This window comes from Stenella coeruleoalba (genome assembly GCF_951394435.1).
Source record: "Stenella coeruleoalba genome assembly, chromosome: 2".
Lineage (NCBI taxonomy): Eukaryota > Metazoa > Chordata > Mammalia > Artiodactyla > Delphinidae > Stenella > Stenella coeruleoalba.
The window spans coordinates 179,960,166-179,987,037 of NC_137147.1; the positions used below are offsets into that span (position 1 = coordinate 179,960,166).

At 38.3% G+C, this 26,872-nt stretch overlaps 1 protein-coding gene across 1 annotated transcript in view; it reads left to right on the forward strand.

The window, feature by feature from the left end:
• ZNF438 (zinc finger protein 438) overlaps positions 1-26,872 on the forward strand; it is a 170,932-nt gene that overhangs the window by 49,350 nt on the left and 94,710 nt on the right. The window contains exon 3 of the mRNA XM_079915229.1: positions 11,160-11,242. The gene's annotated coding sequence lies outside the window, so the exon portion shown is untranslated. The remainder of the gene's footprint in view (positions 1-11,159; positions 11,243-26,872) is intronic.

Genomic DNA, 26,872 nt, shown 5'->3' on the forward strand with positions numbered 1-26,872 from the left:
GGTTGGAAAAGATACTTGATACAATTTCAATTTTCATAAATTTACCAAGGCTTGATTTGTGACCCAAGATATGATCTATCCTGGAGAATGTTCCATGAGCACTTGAGAAAAATGTGTATTCTGTTGTTTTTGGATGGAGTGTCCTATAAATATCAATTAAGTCCATCTTGTTTAATGTGTCATTTAAAGCTTGTGTTTCCTTATTTATTTTCATTTTGGATGATCTGTCCGTTGGTGAAAGTGGGTGTTAAAGTCCCCTACTATGAATGTGTTACTGTCGATTTGCCCTTTTATGGCTGTTAGTATTTGCCTTATGTATTGAGGTGCTCCTATGTGGGGTGCATAAATACTTACAATTGTTATATCTTCTTCTTGGATTGATCCCTTGATCATTATGTAGTATCCTTCTTTGTCTCTTGTAATAGTCTTTATTTTAAAGTCTATTTTGTCTGATATGAGAATTGCTACTCCAGCTTTCTTTTGATTTCCATTTGCATGGAATATCTTTTTCCATCCCCTCACTTTCAGTCTGTATGTGTCCTTAGGTCTGAAGTGGTTCTCTTGTAGACAGTATATATATGGGTCTTGTTTTTGTATCCATTCAGCCAGTCTGTGCCTTTTGGTTGGAGTATTTAATCCATTTACATTTAAGGTGGTTATCGATATGTGTGTTCCTATTACCATTTTCTTAATTGTTTGGGGTGTGTTATTGTGGGTCTTTTCCTTCTCTGTGTTTCCTGCCTAGAGAAGTTCCTTTAGGATTTGTTGTAAAGCTGGTTTGGTGGTGCTGACTTCTGTTAGCTTTTGCTTGTCTGTAAAGGTTTTAATTTCTTCATCAAATCTGAATGAGATCCTTGCTGGGTAGAGTAGTCTTGGTTGTAGGTTTTCCTCTTTCATCACTTTAAATATGTCCTGCCACTCCCTTCTGGCTTGCAGAGTTTCTGCTGAGAAATCAGCTGTTAACCTTATGGCGATTCCCTTGTATATTATTTGTTTCTTTTCCCTTGCTGCTTTTAATATTTTTTCTTTGTATTATTTTTTGAAAGTTTGATTAATATGTGTCTCAGCGTGTTTCTCCTTGGATTTATCTTATATGGGACTCTCTGCGCTTCCTGGACTTGATTGACTATTTCCTTTCCCATATTAGGGACGTTTTCAACTATAATTTCTTCAAATATTTGACTCCTTCTCCTTGATTACCATTTTGACCTCACACAAAACTGCTGTGCTGACCTAAAACATACCATTCGGATTATGTCCTGTGTTGTTATTCCTGTTTTGAGTTGAGCCAGGGATCCTCCTAGGAGGAGAGATGGCCAGTGGTACCTTCTCGATGGTGAAGGTGACATGATCATGGCACACATGTCATGCTTCTCAGTCTCTGGCACTGAGGCAGTTAGACTAATTTTTACACCTGACCTTGGCAGAAGACTAATATATCCACACTCCTTTAAAGCCAGTAATGAAATAATCAATAAAGGGAAAAGCAGTTCTCAAATGTAGTACACTTCTCTCTGTCAAATTAAAGAGGTATTTGAGCTATATACAGATGATGTTGGAAAGTTCAGGTCTTGAAATGATCTCAGGTCCACTCAGAGCCCCTTTATTTACTCGTTTTTCCTCTTAATAACGAGAGTAAACACATACATAGCTTACTGTGTTCTAATTGCTTTATATGTTTTAGCTAATTTAGTCCTCACAGCAGTCCTGTGAGGTATAGATTGGGTGGGCCAAAAAGTGCCTTCAGTTTTTTAAGTAAAAATAAAAGACATTTTTCATTTTCACCAAGAGCTTTATTGAACAATGTATCCACCCTTTTGTTCCACTACCTTCTGCCATTTTTCAGGCAACTTCATAATTCCATCTTCCCAAAACTTTCTATCTTTTTGAGCAAAGAACTGTTCAACGTGCCTTTTACAATCTTCCAGAGAATTGAAAGTTTTTCCATTAAGAGAATTTGTAAAGACCGAAATAAATGGAAATCTGAAGGTTCAATGTCTGGTGATATGGTGGATGAATCAGAACTTCCCAGTCAAGCTGTAACAGTTTTTGCCTGGTCATCAAAAAAACATGTGGTCTTGTGTTATCCTGATGGAAGATTATGTGTTTTCTGTTGACTAATTCTGGACTCTTTTCGTCGAGTGCCACTTTCAGTTGGTCTAATTGGAAGTGGTACTTGTTGGAATTAATTGTTTGGTTTTCTCGAAGGAGCTCATAATGGACGACTCCCTTCCAATTCCACCATATAGACAACATCCCCTTCTTTGGATGAAGACCGGCCTTTGGTGTGGTTGGTAGTGGTTCATTTCACTTGCCCCACGATCTCTTCTGTTCCACATTGTTGTACAGTATCCAGTTGTCATTGCCCATCACAGTTTGTTTTAAAAATGGAACGTTTTCATTATGTTTCAAAACGTAGAGAATTGCATGCAGAAATATGGTCAAGAAGGTTTTTTTTGCTTATGTGAGACCCAAACATCCAAGCGATTCACATAACCAAGCTGGTGAAAATTATTTTCAAAGCTTGATTTGGATATTTAGAGTATGTCAGCTATCTCCCAGGGGTATAACGTTGATTGTTCTCAGTTAATGTCTCGATTTGATCGCTATCAACTTCAACTCGTCTACCCGACCATGGAGCATCGTCTAATGAGAAATCTCCAGCACGAAACTTCGCAAACCACTTTTGACACATTTGATCAGTCACAGGGCCTTTTCCGTACACTACACAAATCTTTTTGTGCGTTTCAGTTGCGTTTTTACCTTTCTTGAAATAATAAAGCATAATATACCGAAAATGTTGCTTTTTTCCTTCCATCTTTGATATCAAAATGGCTACACAAAAATTCACCAGTTTTGATGAGTCTTTTTTTAAATGCACTCTGGTATGACAGCTGTCACATACAGTCTAACAAAATTGTTTCCAATGAAGTTAAAGACAGCTGAGTACTACCAGAGCCATCTTACAGAAAAAAATGAACCTTCTGGCCCACCCAGTGTGTATATACGTATGTATGTATATGCTTAGCAAAACTCTGTGAGGACACATGCCAAATATTAACAGTTGTTATCTTCTAAGTGATAGATTTATAGATGGCATATATTTTCATCTTTATATTTTTGGCCTTTTCCAGTTTTCAGTAGTGAGCCTGCATAATTTTCTAGATATAGTTTGTGATTATTAATGTTATTACAACTGTCAGATAACTATATACTCCAACTTAGTTCATGACAGCCTAGCCTTGGAGGAAACATTTGCTTCCTACCACCAACTTACCTCTCTTCAACCTCCCCTAAAACATCTGCTCTTTCTTTTATTCTCCATAAAATAAGCTATTTAATGGTTTAGAGGAGCTTCATTTTAAGCCTTTACTTAGGTATCTACCCACACAAATAATAAAGCACAAGTATTTTTAAGAATAAGGGTAACAAAATAAATACTTTTTTCTATTCAATTTTTGTAAATTTTTTTGTATTCAATCCTAAGGAAAAAAGAATCTAAATAAATACCCTTTATCTACCCTCCCCCTCTCCTAGGAAGGTATGCTCAGTAGGTTTCTTAGAGGGAGATCAGTTCTCCTTTCAGCTTTTAAAGTTCAATAACCAAATTTAAAAGTGAAGTACCTGACTCTTACTATGGAGCAGGGAAGGAAGTAGCAAGGAGACAGGATAGAAAAGCCTGATTCATTTGAAATCTCACCTTCCTAGAGAGGTGGGTGTTGGACAGAGAAAGTATTTCTGAAATCTCCGTAGGGGGGCTCCTGAGGATCTGCTGAACACCAAACCATGCACAGGATGAAGCCCCCAAAAGGACATCTCATGAGAAGTGAAAAAGTACCAGGTCACTGTAAGGTTGAGCCCTAGAGTAAAGGTTCCTCTATACAAGCTGTGAACGAGCTGAAAACTAAGCCTCAAAAGAATCATATTAATCCACAGTAACAACTGTCTGCTAGAAATTCAACACTGTTTAAACAAACACAAGAAATCCAGCATTCAGCCACTTAAAATTCACAGTGAATTGCATCCAGTCAAACATCACTAGATGAAGAAAGGAGCAGGAGAAAAACCCCATAACCAGGAGCCAATAGAAATAGACCCTGAAGTGACAGAGATGATAGAACTAGCAGATAGGTACTTTAAAACAGCTGTTGTAAATATGGCTCATGTACGTACACATAATGAGGAATGAAATAGAAGATAGAAAAAAGAAAACATTGGAACGGGCAGAGATAGAAAAATATAGTAACTGAAAGGAAAATTTTACTAGATGGGATTAAGTGCAGGTTAGCTCTTTCAGGAGAAAAGCTCAGTGAACTTGAAAACATAGTGAGAATTTAACCAAAAGCATAGAGAGAAAAAAGATTGAAAAAGATGAAAAGCACCCTGGTTGCCTATAGTATGATAACCATGGGCATAAGTGTAATTGTAGTCTCAGAATTTAGAGGGAGGGTGAAAGAGAAAAATATTAATGGCTGAAATTTCGCCAAATTTGAAGAAAATATAAACCCATCGATCCAAGAAATTCAACAGAGCCCAGGCAAGATAAACAACACACACACACACACACACACACACACACACACACACACACACACACACACGGTACATCAAGAAAATTGGTGAAAATTAGTGATAAAGAGAAAAATGTTAAAAGCAGGCAGAGGGAATAAAAAGATATTACATACAAAGGAATAAAGTCAAGAACGGCAGCAGACTTGTCATCAGAAACTGTGCAAACCAGGATGCAATTTAATAGCAATTTTCAAGTGCTAGAAAAATTGTCAACCTAGGATTTTACAGCCAGTAAAAATACAAAATAAAGGAGAAAAAAAATAAGGGCCAAATAAGAACTTTTTTAGACAAAAACTGAGACAACTCATGACCAGCAGACATACATTACAAGAAATATTGAAGGAAGTTTATTAGGCAAAAGATACCAGGTGGAAATTGGACTATACAAAGGGATAAAGAATGCTAAAAGTGGTTCATATGTTGATAAAAAAAATTTTTCTCCCTGTTTCAGTTTCTTTAAAACATAAATGTCTCTTTAAATAAAAAATAATGACAGTGTTTATCTAGTGAGATTTATAACATATGTAAAAGTAAAATGTATGACATCAGGGCTTCCCTGGTGGCACAGTGGTTGAGAGTCTGCCTGCCAATGCAGGGGACACGGGTTCGTGCCCCGGTCCGGGAGGATCCCACATGCCACGGAGCGGCTGGGCCCGTGAGCCATGGCTGCTGAGCCTGCGTGTCTGGAGCCTGCGCTCCGAAACGGGAGAGGCCACAACAGTGAGGGGCCCGTGTACCGCAAAAAAAAAAAAAAAAAAAAAAAAAAAAAGTATGACATCAATGGCTCAAAGAATGGGTTGGGGAAAGGAAACATATCATAAGGGTCTTATACATGAAGTGGTATATTTTTTGAAAGTAGGTTGTCTTAAGCTAAAGAGTATTCACGAAAATAGCTAAAAAAGAGTTTTAACTAATAAGAAACTAATGGTGGATATGAAGTGAAATCCTAAAAACTAATCCAAAATAAGACAGGAAAAAAGGGGAGAAGGACCAAAACTAGATGGACAAATAGAAAACTTGTAACAATATGGGAGGACAACATTCAGTCATATCAGTAATCACATTAAACGTAAATGATCTACTCTAATCAGAAGGCAAAGATTGTCAAGTTGGATAAAAAACCAAGGTAACCTTCAAAATAGGTTAGAAACAAAAGGGTGTAAAATGTATACAATGTAAGCACGAAGTATGAGAAAACTGGAGTGGCTATAGTAATATCAGAGTGGACTTCATAACAAGTGATATTAAGAAGGTTAAAGAGGGACACTTCATAATAATGATAAATGGGTCAATTTGTCAAGAAGAAATAATAACCTTAAATTCCACAATGCTACATTGTAAAAATACACAAAGCAGAAACTGGTAGCACTGAAAAAAAAAGAAACTGACAAATCTTCAATTGTAGTTGTAGATTTTAATACCCATATCAGTAATTGATGGAAAAAGTTGAAACATGATCAGGGAGGATATAGATGCACATAACAACACTGTAAACCAACTTGACTTCACTGACATTTACAGAACGTTCCACTCACCAGTAGCAGAATATGCGTTCTTTTCAAGTGCACATGGAATATCCACCAAGATAGCCCTCCATCTTCTAATACATAAAACAAGTCTCATTAAGTTTAAAATGATGGAAATTATGCAGAGTGTATCCTATGACCACAATATAATTAAGCTAGAAATCAATATCAGAAAGATATCTGGAAAATCGTCAACATTTGTAATTACCCCACATACTTCTAACTAGCACATTGGTCAAAAAAAAGGAGGGGTGATTAAAAGATGTTTTGAAGTGAATCACAATAAAAACACATCAAAATTTCTGGGATATATGTGAAGCAGTGCTTAGGCAAATCTTTAAACGATCTAAGTGTCCACCTTAAGAAGGTAGAAAAAGAAGATCAAATTAAAACGAAAGTAAGTAGAAGGAAGGAAATAGTAAACAAAAGAACAGAGATTGATGAAATAGAAAACAGGTAAACAACAGAGATAAACAAGGAAACCAAAAGCAGGCTCGTTGAGAAAATGATTAAACCTCTAGCTATCCTAATCAACAAAAATAAAGAGGAAACACATGTTACTAAGTATAATGTCAGAATTGAAAGAGGGGACATCACTACAGATTGTACAGAAATTAAAAACATATAGAAAGAATATTACAAACATCTTTTGTACATAAGTTTGATGACTTTGATAAAATGGATACATTCCTTGGAAGGCACAAATTATGTAATGAAATTGACTTCGGAAGAAGGATAACATTAGAGTAGCACCGTATCTATTAAAGAAGTTATATTCCTGCTTAAAAACCTTCCCACACAAACAAACCAAACCAAAACCAAGAACTCCAGGCCCATACATGTTTTAACTGATGAATTCTATCAAACATTTGAAGGAGAAATAATTCAGAAAATAGATGAAAAGGAAACTCTTCCCAACTCATTTTAGGACACTAGCATTATGCTAACATCAAAACTAGGTGAAGACATTACAAGAAAAGAAAACTATAAACAAATATCCTTCTTGAACATAGGTGAAACATTTTGTGAACGAACCATTAGTAAGTCAAATCCAGCAGGATATTAAAAATGAGTTTATTCGAGGGATGCAAGGTTGGTTTAACATTGGAAAATTCACTAGCATAAGTTCATCACTTTAACAGAAAAAAGCTATATGGTCCTGTCAGTAGTTACAGGAGAAAGCATTGGAGTACATTCAACAGCCATTTGTGAAATCTGTCAGGAAACTAGAAACAGAAGAGGATTTTCTTAACCTGACGAAAGACATCTACATGTAACTTCTAGCTGAAGTCCTATTTAAAGTCAAAAGATGGAGTGCTTTCCTCCTAAGACAGGACACAAGACAAGTATGCCCATCTCCTCCATACGTGTATCTAATACTGTAATGGAGGCCCCAGCCAGTGTAACAGGCAATAAAAAGAAACAAATGACATACACATTGGCAAGGTAGAAATAAAAGGTCTTTATTTGCAGACAACATGATCATGTATAGAGAAAATGCTAAGAAATCTCTAAAATGCCACTAGAATTTGTCATTGAATTTATTAGCAAGCTTGCAGGACGCAGAGTAGATACACAAAATCAGTTTTATGTATATATACCAGCAATGAAAAATTAGAAATTGAAATTGAAAATTTATATCAAAATACAAAGGACTTATAAAAACTAAAAAATGTATTTACAAGAACAATATTGGAAGGTTTTTAGTACCTAATTTCGAGACTTCCTCTACTTTTTAAAGCTCCTTCTTTAAAGCTGCGGTGATCAAGGTAGTGTTGGCCTAAGGTAAACATATATATCAATGGAATAGAATAGAGAATCCAGAAATAGACCCACACATATATGGTCAGTTGATTTCTGACAGTTGTGCCAAGTTAATTCAATGGGGAAAGGATAGTCTTTTTAACAAATGGTACTGGAACACGTGGATATTAAATGTAAAAACATTAACCTCAACTCTTACTTCTTCTAGATATAAAAATAACTTGAAAAGAATCATGGATCTAAATATAAAATACTAAAACTATAAAACTTCAAGAAAAAAATTACAGGAGAAAATACTCGTGAACTTGGGATAGGCAAAGATTTCTTGGGGCCCAAAAAGGATGAACCATAAAAGAAAAATTGACAAATGGGACTCCATCAAAATTTAAAACTTCTATTCTTCAAAAGACATCGTTAAGAAAATGAAAAGGTGATCTTTAAACAGAGAGAACATATTCACAATACATATACCTGACAAATGACTTGTAGCCAGCATATATAAAGAACTCTTACAGCTCATTAAAAAGACAACCCAGTTAAAAATCTAGGCACAAGAAAATAATGAATGCAGCACAGGAAAAGGTGTTCAGCATCATTAGACATCAGAAAAATGCAAACCAAAACAATGAGATACCATTGTATATTCATCAGAATAGCTAAAATTAAAAGAACAAGTGTTAGAATGGAACTTTCGTGTATTGCTGGTAGGAAAGTAAAACGATAAAACCATTTAAACTGTTTGGCAGTGTGTTATAAAGTTAAACATTTACCATAACATACAACAATTTTACTACTAAATATTTACCTAGGAGAAATGATAACATATATTTACACACGTACTTGTACATGAATGTCCATAGCAGCTTTACTCATAATAGCCTCAAGCTGGGAGCAACTTAAATGTCCATAAACTAGTGGGTGGATGAACACATGTGGCATATATCCATGTAATAATATACTACTCAGCATTTAAAGGGAACAACGTACTGATACATACAACAACATGAATGAATCTCAGAAACGTTATGCTGAGTTCAATAAGCCAGACACAAAAGAACACAAACCCTATGATTCCATTTACTGCACACAATTATTATACCAGAAATGATACTAAAAAACCCCAAAACAAACAGATTTAATCTATAGTCACAATAAACAGACATGTTGTCTGCAGCTGAGGATGGAGTGTGATTGACCTGGATGGGGCTCAAGGGAACCTTTTGGTTTGATCAGTGTGTTCTATATCTCTACAGTTTGATTAACCAGGATGGGGCTCAGGGGAAACTTTTGGTTTGATCAGTGTGTTCTATATCTCGACTATGGTGGTGATTATATGGATATAGGTATATGTTTGTAAAATTCATTGAAATGTACACATTTTACCTCAATAATGTTGTTTTGAAAAAAATTCCAAAAATTTGAAAGTTAATTTACTAACAAAACATTAACTTCTGACTAATGTTAGAAGACCTCTCTGTGTGAGGCTGAAACTGAGTTGACCTGAAAATTCCATTTAGATAAATCAGTATACACAATATAAATTGAAATACATGAATTAAATATCCTTAAACAAGGAAAGAGAGTAGATGAATTCTCAGTGTAGTTAGCCTATGATTTGATGTATTGGAATGGGACCCTAGCATCCTTAAAATTCATTGATGTACCTTTCTAATTTCTTTAATTGATATTTGGTAGTGTCTTTGGCACTAAGAAGAATCCAGCTAAAATGAAGTAATTACATATAATCCCCTCTTGATTTTGTTTTATTGTTCTTTTCATTTTTTTAACTAGAAAGAATATGTAGAAGATACTCCAGTGTCACTTACGATCTGTTTTTCCTGTTAGGAACAGAACTCCTAGATTTTACCTGAGCACATACACGGCTGCCCATCTAGAAACTACATTTCTCTGCTTCTCTTGCAGCAGGGTGTGGCTTTGGACTAATGAGAGGTGACTGGTGACGTGTATAAGGTTACCTCATCAAGGACAAGCTACTTGCCCTAGACTTTCTCTTTTCTCTTTCTGCTGGCGGGGATGTTACATCAGGTATAGCAGCCACCTTAGGTCCAGAGATGGAAGCCATGTGGAAGCTGATAGAGTCATCTTGGGTCCCTGAATGATCTTGTGACGCACACCTCCCCCTGCACCCCGCATTGTGACATGAAAAAGAAAAATCTCTAACTGTGCCTACTATATTTTTGAGTCCTTTTGTTATGGTAGAAAATTTATACCCTAATAGAAAATGGAAAGCATTTAAGACTTTGAAGTTTTTCTCTGTGTACTGTTTTGCCATAGCCAGTATATTTTGGTGTGTATTCTCATCTATTTATTTATTTAGGCTGTGTTGGGTCTTCATTGCCGCACACGGGCTTTCTCTGGTTGCAGCGAGTGGGGGCTCTTTGTTGCAGTGCATGGGCTTCTCATTGTGGTGGCTTCTCTTGTTGCAGAGCACAGGCTCTAGGCATGCAGGCTTCAGTAGTTGCAGCATGTGGGCTCAGTAGTTGTGGCATGTGGGCCCTAGATCGTGCAGGCTTCAGTAGTTGCGGTGCATAGGCTAAGTAGTTGTGGCTCACGGGCTCTAGAGCGCAGGCTCAGTAGTTGTGGCACACAGGCTTAGTTGCTCTGCGGCATGGGGAACCTTCCCAGTCCAGGGATTGAACCCACGTCCTCTGCATTGGCAGGCGGATTCTTAACCACTACACCACCAGGGAAGTCCCTGATATGTATTCTCAATTAAAATAATTTCTAAACTAGCATATGATTTCATGCCAAGAGTTCTCTTTAATCCAGTAGTTATTTAGGAGAGTGTTTCTCCAATTTACAAGTTACTTTTAAAATTTAGGTACTAATTAGTAATAAATTGATACACAGCATTCTGCTTTTCTAATTTTTAAATGTCTTCATTGACTAATTTATGATCAGTTTTAGTAAAGTTTCACAGACTTTTTCAAAGAATTTGTCTTCCTTGTAAAATACTAAAATATTTATTTATTATGTTGTTTAACTTTTCTATAATTATTTTTTATCTGATCTCAAAGGCTTAAAGATGTAAATCAGTGATTTCTTCCATTAATTTTTCTTTATATTTCTCTTTTTTTGTTTTGCTTTGTGTGTTCATGTATTATTAACTGTCAGTATCTCAATCGAGGATTATACCTTTTATCAGAATAATATCACTTTTTTCCTAATTTATGCCTTGTGCTTTAGCTGACATTAATATTGCTACTTTAGTTTATATTTCCCTATGTATCTGTGTACTTCTTATTATATTTATCCTTTCTTTGTCATTTCTTTTAGATATGTTTTCTGTAAGTGGAGCATAGTTGGATTTCATAGTTGGATTTTTTCACCTAATGGGAGGAACCTTCGTCTTTTAACAGGTATTTTAACTCATTTATATTTATTGTCAAAATTGATCTTTAATTCGTTTTATTTCATTGATCTTGTTTCTTTTATACAAGTCTTTTATTTTCCATTGTGTTTTGGGCTTTTTGCTATTTGATTTAAAGTTTATCTTTGTTTAATTTGGTTTTGAATTTTTGCCTGCTTTGAAATCTGCTGCTGATTATTTTTAAGTTTTTTTGAAACGTTCAATCTATGTAATACCTATAATTAAGTCAGGAATGAGATGGTGTCTTCTGTCTTCCCTCAGTAGGAAATGAGAAATTTAATAAAGTTTTACTTATCTGCTTCTCAGTTTTCATTGATATCTTAGATTTTTATCTCAGACTATTATTAAATTGTAATTTAAAATAATTTGTAAAATATTTTCATTAATTTTTATAGCTATAGAAATTATGAAAACCCTAAGATTGTCACAACTTTAAATAAATTGCCATGTTTTCCAAGTATATATCAAAGTGAGCCTTAAGAAGGTCATTAAAGATATGCTATTGTGCCATATTACATTACTTCTCATTTTCTTGACCTATTTCTGTATTATATCTTAAAAAGACACTTTTTATTATTGCCCACATTCAGGCCCTTTTCCTTCTCATTAGACTGGGAAAAAAGAAGAAATAGTCAAATTGAAGTTAATGTATCAGATTTTGTATTTGGTGTTTGCAATGGCAAAGTATAAGATTCAGAATATGTTTGGGATTATTGAATTACTGGATTTTATGGTGATGGGTAGGGAAACATTACCAGTTATTTACGAGTAAGCTTGTTTTCTGAGATGTCCCTGTCAGTTATGGTACCAGGTGGCACAGGGCATGGCATTTACATTCTCCTCAATGTTTGCTCAGTGTCAGAGGCCGTCCTTTTGCTTTGAGTCCCTGATAGAGTGTTAGGATGCTCCTAGGCGTGTGCCCTTCTCAGGTGGGCGTCATCTCCATTCCCTCACTATCATAAGGGTGCTTGTGTACAGGGCTTTCCCATTTTTTTCAGAATATACTTGAGGACTATTTATGGAAGCAGCTCTGAGAGGACACGCAGCCTTGTCTTGGAAATAGTGTGGAGGAAAGAAGCCTGTAGCAGTTGCAAGGGGTAATATCTTTAAGAAAATAGTAATGTAGCTGTTACTTTGAACTGGAAGGCTTGTCTTTATTTCTCATATTTTTTTAGCAGATAATTATGTAGCTGGACTACCAAAATGCAGGGAGTGAGGGGAAGCTGCGGACAGCCTCTTCAGGATTGCGGGTCAGGGTGAAGTTCTTGGCCAGACTCCTTTCCGTGTGGCGTGCGGAAAGCAGACGGGCTGAGGAGAATGCAGGAGGACCGTTAGTCTTGCTTTGATCCTCTGTTTTCCTTTGTGACCATGGCAAACGTCTCAGCTCTTCTAGGCCTCAGGCGGGGTCTGTGCCGTGAGGTTGATGACTGTCCAAGATGCTTTCTCACTTTAAAACTCCACGCCTGACCAGGGCACCAGGGATAGCAAGGGAGTTTCCATCTGACAGAGCTTTTATTTTGTTTAAGCAAAGAAGTTAGCTTCATTTCATCTTGGAAAGTCAAGAGAAATAAATCACTTCTCTTACCACCTTGAGTAAGGAGAATTGGAAGGATCATATGTGACTCATGTATTTATGCTCCGACCTGACATTAGCAAGTGACACACGTTGTGGTGGACTGTCCCGCCATAACACCTGGAAGTAATCTAGTAATAGAATGACTCAGAGGAATGTGAAATCACCATTTTTTTCCCTGAGAAAACTAAGATATTTATCTAGACTCCCAGAAGGTTCTTGCCTTTTTCCCTGGGATGTGTGCATGTTTTGAGATTGAGGGTCCTGGGAGGTAGGCCCACTGTGCGACCTTCAGCCAGGCATCAGACTGAAGGTCATGCCGAAGATCTTTCATTGATGAGGTCCTGAGTGGTCCAAAGGCTGCTTGCCCTGAGTTTGTGTTTCATGAGGTCAGCAGTAGGAGGCCGCCCAAACAGGCTTTTTGTCCTAAGCTGAGCTGGGCATGGTCACAAGCAGGGTGGGCAGAGAGAGTTTTCAGATAATGAACATGTCACAATTGTGGAAGAGCGAGGACACAGTGCTGACTGAATGGAATCTGTACAGCAGTCAGAGGACGACTCTTTTTGAAGAAGGGCTTTGTTCTGGCTAGGTTCTGGAGGATGATTCCCGACAAAGGCTCCATCCAGAGCAGTGTGGAAAAAAGATCATTGCTTCTTTTCTCTATAGTCATCACTCTGAGGACTGAAAAGTCATTGAAAAGTTTTATTTCCTGCTCTATCAAGAGCTTCTAGGGGAAAAGAAAAAAGAGAATTGTTTCATTTCAGAAATGCATTTTGTTTCAGTCAATAAAAAGTTGCTGTGAATAAGTCAAAATAACATGCAAAATAAATTCGAAACATGGATAAAAAAAGTAGGTGGTAGGCTTTTATTAACTGCCAGTGTGAGGTAGGCCCTTCTAGGGATGCAGAAACCAACGTTCAGTAACCTCTGTTCTCAGGAACTGAGCTTGAGTGAGGCAGACAGATAGATGGCTAATACTTACTATGTTTCAATTGGGTTTTTATAGAGCAGCTACTCTATGCAAGACACCGCACTAGGTGCTGAGTCTACAAGGCGAGGTAGATAGAGTCCCTGTTCTCAAGATATTTAGAGTCCAGAGTGAGATGCGTCACCAGGCATGCCAAGCACCAGGTACGCGGAGGCGTACAGGAAGACATCAGTAATTAGAATGCACAGGACGGAATACACAGGCGACTTTGAACTTGCGCCAAGAGCTAAGCAGTCTGGAGGCACCGATTCCTGCAGCGGTTGCCGTAAGCTGTGCTTATTAATGTTCTGGCCCCAGAGCTACACCTTTCTGATGTTAAGGATAATAAAAATAGCCAAGAATCGTACAGTGCTTGACTCTGTGTCAGCACAGTCTAGTACTTTACACATAACAACTTATGTAATCCTTGCAACAGTCCTATCAGGTAGTGTTAATATTAGACCAGAAACTGAGGCCCAGAGCAGGTGGGTAACAGCTAGCCTGCGGTGGGTCACCACGGTGCTAGGTTGAGGCTTCTAGAATCAAGGAAGCCAGCTACAGGAGGAGCCATTGTTCAGAGGTTTGCAGATATAGCAGCTTAACAGTAATGAGCCCATAGCTGAGCATATGGGAGAAAAAAATTGTTGATACATGTGCTTTTCATTTGCTAGAAATACAGATGTATATTGTTGTTGTTGTTGAAATTGCCCTATACTAGCTACACATTATATCTAGAATTTTTATTTGAAATTATAGGAAAATAACTTTTGATCAAATAGTATTACCCATTTATTTACAGAGAAGGGCTTTCTTGAATTATAAATATATCTAAAAGAGATCGTACTGCTTCCCGCAAACACCGACTCCACAGCTCCTTGAGGTGGAGATTTCTATTCAGCCTAATGTCCTCCTGGTCAAGTAAGAGGCTGCTTTCTCTGCCTCTCATCTGTTGAAATGTCTGTCCCTGTTTACAGTACTGGAGGTCTTTAATTTATAAGCTGGATTTGTAAATTGCAGGGGCCTGGGGCTTCCCCTGGTGCGTGAACTACAGGAGGCCTGCTATTTGCTTCTTTGAGGGAGTTCATAAGAGCTTTTGTGACCTGGTTTGCCCACAGTTCATAGGCTCACATCTAGGTGATCTGAAGGAAGAAGAATGGGGTGAAAAAGTCAAAGTTATGGTTGTGAACGGGAAGGAAAGTTAGAATTTTAAAACCAGCATCAAAATGGTACAGACAAGAATTAGAAGCTAGGAAGAGCCTAGGAGGAGAGGTTTTTAATTAGAGCAACCCTCAAGACATTGGAAATTGTTGTGACGATTTTAAATGGGCAACCCCTTTGGCCTTAAAAAGAATCAGCAATTTGACTTTCTGTATGTGGGTTATGAAATGTAAACACACAGAATTCAAGGGGAAAAGGTGATTTTTCAATGTAAAACTGTTTCGATTTATGGCTTCCTGGACATTGAAAGCCTCCTTGCACCTTGATTAAATACATTGAGTGGTTTTGAAATGTAATAAAATTGTAAGGAAGGTTTTCTTTTTTTTCTTTTTGCACAAGCAGGTATTTTCAGTGTAACAATCAGGAAGATTAGGCAGTCTGTGACATAAAGCTTGAATGGTGTTACTAAATAAGGAAAAGGAGCTTTAGACCTCTTTTTGACTCTATCTACAAATAAAATAAACTTTTTCATGCAATACTGAAATCAACTATGCAGTTAAAGAAACTTATTAAGATAATACTTTGTGTAAATCTATTTTCTACTTTGCTTTACTAAAAATTTTATTTATAGAAGGAATACATAAATACCTTTTTTTAAAAAAAAAAAAAAAAAGCCTTACAAATCAAGGATTTAAAGGGATTAAAGTTCCCTTTGACCATCACGGTCCCTGGGTCATCATTTTGCCCTTTATTCTTCCAAATCTTGTTCTGAATACTTACATGCATATATTTGTATGCCTAGAACAGATATTTATGTTTTGTGTAGATGTTAAAAAATAACCCACAGAGGGACTTCCCTGGCGGTCCAGTGGTTCAGACTCCGCATTTCTAGTGCAGGGGGCGTGGGTTCGATCCCTGGTTGGGGAACTAAGATCCCACACGCCACAGTGTGGCCAAAAACAAAAACAAAAAGACCCCATAGAATGTATTGTTTTGCTGGTTGACTCAAATATGACGTTGCATTATATCTTTTGTTTTTAGTAGTTCAGTAATGTTACTGACTGCAGCTGGTATTTACTGAGCAGTTATTATGTGCTAGGCAAGACGTTTAGCATCTTTCATATAATTTTGTTTCATAATCTTCATAATAAGCTTCAGAGGTGAATAAAAATCATTGATTTTACGTGAGTAAAATTCCACCGTCATTATGTCTCACATTTACGTTAAATTACTAATGCCAGTAGTTCCATCATTGTTTAATAAGACTTCAAAAATAAAACATTTGGAATGATTTTTTGGATTGCTAAGAATGTAACTGTTAGTTCTGTTAGATTTGTTGTTCCTGTGCTGTTGGCCTCTCCACCCAGCCCTGGGAGTGAGTGTCTGCTAAGCCAGAAGGCCGGGAATGTGCTCACCTTTTAGGCATGAACAGGTAGTATGTGTCATGTATGACTCATTCTAAATGAAGAACAGACAACCCCAGACATTTCCTCAGTAGTTAATGGTTTTCAAAGCCCATGCCTGTGATGATGTCCTTATTTGGGGGACAGTTACATGATACAAGTCCTAAGTGTGAGCAGGTTTGTTTTTGAAAGATGCTTTTCACTGTGCTTTTGGCCATTCCGGTCTGAGGAGTAAAGGCTGCTGTCGTAGGAACTCTGATTGTTTTTATGGGAATTGGTAGAAAAGGAGCGATGTTGGGTGGGTTGAGAGAAGAAAAGATTCTGCTTATTATGTGTACTCTGACTTTAGAGTTTGGATGAAGATATTTTCAAAATTTCCTGACAAAGTAGAAAGCTTTAATGTCTGGGCAGCTGTCAGAAGAGTTTAGATCTCAACTCTTCTGCTCAACTAGCTGGGGAACCTTGTAAAAGCCACTTATGCTGTTTCAATCAAATGATAATAATACCCACTTAATAAAGTTGTGGGGTGGAATTAACGTAAAGTGCCTCGTACAGTGTGAAGCACCGTATGAATGTGCAAGTATTGGGTGACACTCTTACTGTTTTCGTCATCGGAACTGTTGTCAAGGTCCTCTGCAGTTTGCCTCTTTTACTATTGCCTCTGTCCTGAGAAATTAACCTGCTTTCCTCTGTCCTTTATTACATGGAAGGGAGTACTGTAACAGAGCTCTGTGGTCTTCAGAAGAGCAAAAGGGGCCTTACTGCTGAATCACTGAACGAATATTGAAGTACAGCCAGCATTTTTTCAGGCCTAATGTAAGAACTGAAAAGATCATCTACAGTAACTCAAGAAGCGGAGATATGCCAAAGGTCCCAATAAATATCGTTTCATTGTCACCAGTACATAGTGTTTGTAGATGTATTTGGCCTTTTTGTGTTCAAGAGAAAAATAGACAAGTATTAATTAATATCTGTCTATTTAGAAAAGTGTTTGTTACTAAATTCTGTTGCAGTGGGACCTGGTTTGAAAAAAACCATCAGAAATTATCTTGTGTTCTGGCTTCTTTTTGGCTATAATACTTAAATTATTCTGAAATCTCAAATAACGTTCAAAGAAGGTATGAAGTTTTTGTGCTTATCAGAAGGAGACATGGGTTAAAGCGATTAAGAGGCCTTCCAAGTGAGCTCTCATTTCCAGGTGAGCAGATAGCGCCATTGAGTTTCCGTGTGGTCCACGTGGTGATGGGGAACTGATTGTTGCTTGGAAGCCCAGTCAGAAGTCTACAGTTGAAATCTCAGTTGCTGTTTGGGTGACGTGCCGTGCACTGTACAGAGTCACTACTGGTACAGGTTGTTTCTAGGGGAAGCTACGTGTGCTTTGGAGGAGAGGTACATGCTGAAAACAGAGCAAAACAAAAAACAAATCTTTGGTTTGTTGTTCCTTCTTCTGGATAGCTCTAAAAAGCTAACCCCTCTTCTGGATACTTCTAAAAAGCTAACCCTTTTAACTTTCATTGGTGGTTTGCTTTGTCATCTCTGTGTTCACTTTCATTTATTTCTTGACCTACTGTCTGTGGCAAACCATCTCTATCCTGGTTATACCAAGGGAAAAAGTGAAATCTTGTTTCAGAGTGACCTGTAAAATTCTATTCCCTATTTTAGACTTAGCCCACTGGAGATATCACTTTCTTCTTCATTTTATTTCACTACCCCACCATGCCCTTACTGTCCGAGCACCATGGGGTTGTTTGTTTGTTGTTTTTTTAATGAATCTCACACTCACCTATTTATAGAAACTGAGCATTTCCCCCTTTCCCAGAGGCAGCTGTGGCAAGAGTAGCTTGTTCGCTTGAGATGGGGACCAGCGGGCCTCTAGAGCAGCCCAGGATCTGCTCAGTCACACTCGATTCTCCTTACCTAGCAACTAGAAATATGTTAACTTGCCTTGACTATCCCTAAGCAGCTCTTTAAAAAAAAAAAAAAGTTTACAATCAGTTGAATTCTCTAAGCTTCTGGCTTACAATAGTGAAAAAACTTTCACATAGAGTAGATAACGGATGGAGTAAGAATTTCTGATTCGTTTGCATGTTATTTATTGTGGAAAGAATGTTTTCCCTACAGACTGACAAGGAACAAGATGTTTAAACATAAGCCAGGGTGGAGACCTGTTTGTTTGGTCAGCTTCAGAGAAGCCACGTTTCCCTACTTATGAAGAGTCTGCCAACTCTTCTATCCTCGCCACCCCCGCGTGATTCTTCACGTTTCCTTGGGATTTTTACTTAGGCCTCTTGTCGGATGAGGCCGTGATAGAGTGCCTACGTGGCAATCAGAAAGGCTAAAGGCTTTTTCCTGCAGCAGCATGATTTTATCATGTCATTATGAGTTTATGGTGTGTGTGTGTGTGTGTGTGTGTGTGTGTGTATAAAATCGCTTTTTCCCAGTCCCCTTCTGCTGTTGGCTTGTGCATTCGCATTGCTGGGTGGCAGCAGGGCCCCATTTATCACAGGCGGTAGCAGTGGGTACGGAGATATGAAAGGGTTACTGTTCACATTTCCTGTGTAATTCCCTCTGATCTTACTGAGCTGTAATTCCTTTCTTGATGTTAAACATTCCCAGGCTCCTATAACCTTCTCGCCGGGTTGCACTAGCCAAGTTTGTCCCAGGTGATCATGTAGGCGGACCTCCTGTTTTTAAAGATTAGAAATCACTCCTTCGTCGGTGAGATAGGCTACATGCTCATTACTTTTCAATCCCAGAAGAAATCCCTTTGATTTAGAGCACTAACATATTAGTTTTAAAATTCACATTTAGCAGCCAACAATCAAATTTGTTGTCAAATTAATTGTGTCGATTTAACAATCTGCCGATTGCTGGTTTAGTGAATTTCGAGGTAAATGAAAGCCTGTTGATCTAGTGAAGACTTACGTCCTTCCTTCTAAAAGCACACTTGAAAAATGGGTTCTGATTAGAAAAGGGTACATTTTGATGCCGCTGCCTTACTTTTAGCTTATGTGATTGGTAGTGTGTTCTAAGTTGCCTCAGATGTAAAGCTGCTTAGCTGAAACGGCAACATTTCTGCTTCAATTCAGTTCAGGAGGTTGTAGCTGAGCGTAGGGAGATACTTACTTTCTACTTTTTCTCTGGTTTTTAAAGTATATAGCAGCTCACTTTTATTCCACAACTTTTTAAATATACATTTTCGTGGTTGGCAAAAGGTTTTCTATTTTTGCCTTTTCCCCTTGAGCTTTGGGAGAAAATGTTACGCTCCTGTGAAGCGTCCGTATGTGTCAGTGGCTGCTGATGAACTGGTAGGGACCCGGCGTACCTGTTCCAACACGGGCCTCGTCCAGGTAATGAGCTGCCCTTTAGACGCAGCCCTGGGTAAGTTTGCTCGTGTTGCTTAGAGCGCATTGCCATGTACCCACCCGTCAACTTGGGGTTTGGGGATGGATAGAGTCGAAACAATGTCCCTTTGAAGGAGTTTCTAGAATAATTTAAGTTTGCTGGCCAAAGCTGTTTACATGGCTGAAAGCAGTGAGATAAAATATTTTTTATGCGCCTTCCCATGTGTAATATGGTTTTCCATGAAGGTGGGTGGAGGAATTTTTGGATTGATTCTGTTTGAATCTGCCTTAGGGGTCAGCATGCCTGTTGATATTTCTCATTCCCTTTTAGGCTGCCTGAGACAGCCTGTCATGCAGGTGGCTTTCGATAGAGGGTTGTTTGAATGAATGAAGTAGATTACGTTTGTAGATTCTGAAGTGTTCCGTCTGTGCGCGATTAAGCACGTGTCTAACGACGTAACCCTCTCTCCTCTTCCTACTTGGTCATAGAGAAAAAGGACATTTAGTCATAAATTACTTAAATTATAGATAGTCTGTTAACATTTCCTAAGACCAGTAAGCCCATTTATTATTCTCATGATGGGAAGATGCTTATATTTTCTCCCATATCGTTATTCCTAGGGCCATCATAAAGCACTCAGTGGTAATGTTAATTAGTGGACAGATACTTAGAGAATGCCGACATCCACGGCATCGTGCCTGGCACTGTGTGTTCTCCAAAGACGTGTGCGACTTTGGTCCTACCACCGGGAGTCCAGACTTCTCAACACACAGGATCTGTACACTGGCCGGTTAAACAGCAACTTAAGGTCCATAAAAATGATGATGGGCTATGTGAGAGGCCTGAACGAGAACCAGGTGGCTTAGTGGAGAAGTCGTTTCACTTGAGTTAGAGAGCAGTGAGAGATTTCATCAAGGAAGCTTGAGTCGGGCATTAAACTAATGGCTGGGGTTCAGATAGGAAGGAGTGAGTCTCTTTGACATTTATATATATGGGTGATCATTATCACACTTTGTGTTCCCAACAGTGGTGAAGAAACAGCAACAAGAAACTTAAGTATATGATGGAGACCTTTCTCCATTGGTGACTTATTTATTCCTTATTTTTTACTGAAGTGGAATTTCAAAACAGCTTCCACCAAGGCCTCTTTAAGTTACCATAAGGATCCACTTCAGTAGGGAGTGTCCTCCCAAATTTCTCACCCATTTAAAATTTCAGCAGGAAGGCAGGAATAAGATACATTGAAAAATTATCATTCATGACTCCACGTTGGTGGTAGAGGCCCCATCCAATCTCAGTGGCAAGTTTAACAGCTCTCACTGTTGAGTTACATCTCGATTTGAAGTCTAACATATAAGGAGATAAATCCAAATTGACAATTCTTTTTTGCACAGATATTGGTGGTGGTAGTCACTATAGATAAATATAACTTCACAGCAGTTTTTTATTAACCCCTTAAAAGTTCTTCTACAGTAAAGCAATTGTTACATTAATATCCCAAACGCCTTTAATCCAGTTTGTTTTGGTTTTGTAAAGCAAATTTAAAAATGGATAGAATTTTTATTGGGATCCTTGGACTGTATTTCCTTATTATTATTATTAAAAACAAATACTTTAGTGCATTTAATTTTAGAGCCAGACTTCTGTCTCTAGTTTCATTCTTTTATTGTATAAAACAGCCAAGGGAAGAAATTATACAGCAAAGAAGTGAAACCAGTTTTTCTAACACAGTAAGGACGGAATCTTAAGATGATCTGCTGACTTTCTTTTAGTCTTTTGGCCAGTAGCAAATGTATGTGGCCCTCTGCATATTTCTGAATATGCCCATTTGTTCAGCTATATGAACTGAAGTGTGATAATGAAGGGGAAACTATAACCAGTGCTTGTTTCCCATATTTTTGTGACGATCTTGGCTTTCAAGATATCACTAAGTGATCCACGATTAAAGAGTGTGGTGGTTGGCTAATTTTATGTAAGGTGAGAGCATTTCAGTGAATATTGATATTTTATTTAACCTAGTATTTCCCAAATATATTTGACAGAAATGCCCACTGCCTGCCTTCCTTCCTTCCTTCTTTCCTTCCTTCCTTCCTCTGGCTTCCTTCTTTTCTTCCTTTCTTTTTTAAGAACACCTATTAAAATCTCTTGTAGAACAAGTTTCAGGAGCTGTAACTATAAACTTTACACACACACACGTATATATTATTCAGGTCTACTGCTTAGGTCCATTTTCTTCTTCATCTTCACCTTTTCCAGGGCATAGGATGGGATATAGAAGGAAAAAGAATAATGTTTAAGACTTGCTAGCTATTCTGATGTCGTGGTTAGTGGGAAAGAGGCTGAGGCTTCTTTCTGTCTAAAGCAAGGTATGAGATTTCGCTGCTGATTTATTTCAAGAGTTCCTACTCTCTGCATCTTCTATAGCTTTGAACAATCAGTTGACCAAGCGTAACAGAAGTTACCTGTGGTGGGAAGAGTAGGGTGGATTGGAGGTAAAACGAGACTTTCACTTTCTACTATAAATACTTCTGTTTTGTTTGAATTTTTCCATTAGTGTAAATTCCTTTTGTAACCTTAAAACAAAGGACAAATTAGAAGCTCTCAATAGTTGAGAGAACCTCTATTTTATGCAAGGATTGCTTACTCCAAGCTTTTGTATACACTAGCCTCTGTGGTGTTTTTAAACTCACTTTGAAAAAAGTCAAAAAATTTAAACCATGTTTTCAGAAACAAACTTATTATCTGATGGCAAATCTGATTAAAGTTAATATCCCTTGCCTCCACTGTATCTTGTACATATTTCTCTTGTTGCTATTAATATACTGCACCATCATTCTCTATTTACGTGCGAAATGGGGAACCGTGTCTTACTTATCTCTGTATCTTCAGCACCTAACTTTGAACCATGTCGTAAGCATTCAATAAATGTTTGTTCTTGTGGGTGTAGGGAATGAAGAGGCTTAATTTAATATTTATTCCTAGGGGAATATATTAGTGATTGTCACTTTCAAATCTTAAGAGGAATATGTTCTTTTAAAAATACCTTTAAAATATCATTTATTTTATTTTTGTGAAATATAAATAAATACATCTGTCTTTTTTCAGAATTTAAGATGGTATTCATTAGTGCATGTAATGTAAAATAAAATTTAAAATAAACGAATAAAATAACAAAGTTGGAGGACTTTGTTACTTCCCAATGTTAAAACTCACTATAAAGCGACAGTAACCCAGACACTGTGACCTTGCCATAAGGATGGGCGTACGAGTCAGTAGAGTGGAATCAAGAGTCCAGAAATAAACCTTACATTTTTGGTCCATTGTATTTTGACAAAGCTGCTAAGACTATTCAGTAGGGAAAAGGTTCTCTTTTAAACAAATGGTTCTGTGGAAATTGGGTATCCTTATGCCAAAAAATGAACTTCCTCATAAAAATCAACCATACACAAAAATTAACTCAAAGTTAATTATGGACCTAAATGTAAGAGCTGAAACTGTAAAATGTGTAAAAGAAAGCACAGAAGGAATTTCATGGCCCTGGGTTAGGCAAAGCGTTGTTAGATGTAACACCAAAAGCATGTGACATAACAGAAGAAATTGATAAATTTAACTTTATTAAATTTCAAGCTTTTGTGCTGCGGAAGACACTGCTAAGGAACTGAAAAGACAAGCCACAGAGAAAATATTTTCAAATCATGTCTGATAAAGGACTGTGTCTAGAACATATAAAGAACTTTAACAGTTCAATAATAAGACAAACAACTCAATTTTAAAATGAGAAAAAGAACTGAATAGATATTTCATCAAACAATACATAAATGACGAATAAGCGCATGGAAATGTGCTCAGCATCATTAGTTAGTAGGAAAATGCACATTTAAAACACAGTGAGGGGCTTCCCTGGTGGCGCAGTGGTTGAGAGTCCGCCTGCCGATGCAGGGGACACGGGTTCGTGCCCCGGTCTGGGAGGATCCCACGTGCCGCGGAGCGGCTGGGCCCGTGAGCCATGGCCGCTGAGCCTGCGCGTCCGGAGCCTGTGCTCCGCAACGGGAGAGGCCACAACAGTGAGCGGCCCACGTACCGCAAAAATAAATAAATAAATAAATAAAACACAGTGAGATAACTACTTTGTACCCAGCAGGATGCCCATAAGTCAAAAAGACAGACGCTGTCTAATGTCTAGGATATGGAGCAGCAGGAACTCTCATGCGTTGTTGGCGGGAGTGTAAAATGGTGCACCCACCTTGGTAAACAGTTTGGCCATTTCTTTAAAAATTAAACCAAGTTACCATATGCAGTGGTCAGGTTCTCCAGAGAAACAGAACGCATAGGATGTGTTTGTATGTGGGACGAAAGTTATTTTAAGGAATTGGCTCACAGGATTGTGGAGGCTTGGCGAGTCCAAAAGCTGATAGGGGAGGCTTGCAGGCCGGGAACTCAGGAAGGGGATGCAGTTTGAGTCCAAAGCCAATCTGCTGGAAAACCAGGGAGAGTCGACGTTGCTGATGAAGTCTGAAGGCTATCTTCTGGGGAGTTCCCTCTTGTGCAGAGAAGTCGGCCTTTTGTCCTTTTCAGGTCTTCAACTAATTGGACGAGGCCCACCCACCTTATGGAGCCCAGTCTGCTTTACTCAGAGGCCATCAATTTAAATGTAAATCTCATCCAAAAACACTCTCCCGGAATAAAGTTTAACCAAACATCTGGGCACTGGGCCCGGCCACGTTGACACAGAGAATTAACCACTACACCATAATAACCCAGCAGTTCCACTTCTCAGAATCTACCCAAGAGAAATGAAAACATATATCCACACAGACTTGTATGCCATTGTTCATAGTACCTTTATTCATAACAGACACAAATGAGAAACAATCCCAATGTCCCTCAACCTTTACATGGATAAACACAACGTGGTATGTCCAGACACTGGGCTACCACTTGGCAGTTGAAAAAGGGAAGATACTGATATGTGCTGACACATGGACGAACCTCAAAAATACTATACTAAGTGAAAGAAGCCAAATTCAAAAGACTAAAAATTGTATGACTCCATTCGTAGGAAATGTCTACATAGAGCAAAGCAGAGGAGCTTTGGGAGTGGGCCTGGGAACTGACTGTATGTGGACTCAAGGGAGTTTGCGAGGGGGTTGGAACTGTTCTAAAATTGGGTTCTAGTGATTACTGCACACTTCTGTAAATTGACTAAAACGTCAATGAACTGTACACTTACAGCAGATGAATTTCATGGTTTGTCAATTGTATCTCAATACTGTTAAAAAAAAAAAGAGGGGTGACAAAAATGGGACAAATAGGCTAAGGGTAGGACACACAATGCATCTCATAAAAGCTCCTTTATTTGCTTGAGGTGATTCACAGATTTTGCTCCGAGCTCTTTAAAGAGACCTCTCCTAAGGTGAGCTATGTTTTCCAGTGTTTACAATGTCAAATTTTATCAGCATCTTAGGAGAAACCTAATAATTGTACTTCAAAGAGAAGCATGTCCTTTCAGTCGTAGTGCAGCGTACTCAGCTCTGTCCTCAGCAGCGTCCTTGGAGTCAGTAACTGACAGTGCTCTTCTCCACACCTGTCTCTTAAACCTCCCTTCAGTGCAGCGTAGTGGCTGCACATCAAGGGCAGTTCACAGAACACACCAGTTCTGCTGCGTGAATGGGGAGGTGAGCGTAAGAGGACGAAGCCAAGAATGCTGCTGCTCTCGGGTGGTCCCTCTTAATCCGGACACGCGGTTAGAGAGTAAAGAATGGATGGACGGAATAGACAGATGGTAGTCCTGCAGGAGCTTTCGGTGAAAACTGAGTAACGGGAAGTTTAGCATCTCACACCCTGGCAAGTACCTAGAATGCAGTCATTCTCAGTTACAGGTTAGATACGGGGCCATTTGCTTTAATAGCCAGCGAGGTGGGGAGATTGGCATCCTCTTAGGGAAGCTGGGGAACCTGAGGAGGGAAAGTATTTAAATAGACTGCCTACCGCCTATGCGTAGATGTGGCCTGAAGAAATACGCGCTGGTGGGTTATGGCTCTCCCTGAGAAATAATTTTGGCTGTTCTCCAGTGCTTAGACTGCTTAGAACAGGGCCTCATTCTGTCTCTAAAGACAGTAGAATATGGCCACAGACGTTAGCTTGGAATGGTGTGGTTTCATTGTGAATTTTCACAAGTGAGGCATGCTTGTTGTAAAACATTTTTAACTATTTAATTCATATGTCAAGTATAGAATATGTAGAATAAAAAAGTAAGGTCTCCTTTCATTTCTCTATTCCCTTCTTAGCTATTTTCCTATATTTAAATATATATTTAAATTGTTTCCAGTTTTTAGCTGTTATGATGCTGCAGTAAACATACTGGCACTGGGCACTCCTCTGTTTATAAAAAGATATGAGTGTACACACGCACACACACATACACGTGTGTGTGTGTATGTGTATATATATATATATATATGTATATATATACTCGTATATGTTATCACCTTAGTAACAGCTATTACCTGGTCTGTACTTAATAATTTACCTTAGTACACCAGTATTTCTTTATGTTCTTTTTTAAAATCACTGCTCGAGACTACTACAAATGGTCTTAATTTTGTATTTGTAATTCTAGTCTTGTTTTAATCACGAGAAACTGTCTAAATAAGCATTTGTTAAATGAACTACAGGACAACCTGTGAGTGTATCTTTTGGCTTGATTATATGTGAAAAGTAGCTTACTTAGTAAGAAGAAAATTGTTGGTTTTAATTGCAGTAACTTAGTTGAAGTTTATTATGTTTGGAGAATTGTTTTATAGTATCTCTGAGAATGCTGGCCTTTTTTTTTTTTTTTTTGCGGTACGCGGGCCTCTCACTGTTGTGGCCTCTCCCGTTGCGGAGCACAGGCTCCGGACGCACAGGCTCAGTGGCCATGGCTCACGGGCGCAGCCGCTCTGCGGCATGTGGGATCCTCCTGGACCGGGGCACGAGCCCGTGTCTCCTGCATTGGCAGGCGGACTCTCAACCACTGCGCCACCAGGAAAACCCCAATGCTGGTCTTTTTATCTCTAAGAAATCATTTTACCGTATAATGAACTTTGCAGATTACTTCTGCATAAGACCTAGGCTTAGGCTTCTGCTTCCAGTTCAGTTGTAGAGGTTAGAGGCAGGACGGTGTGGCCCCTGAAA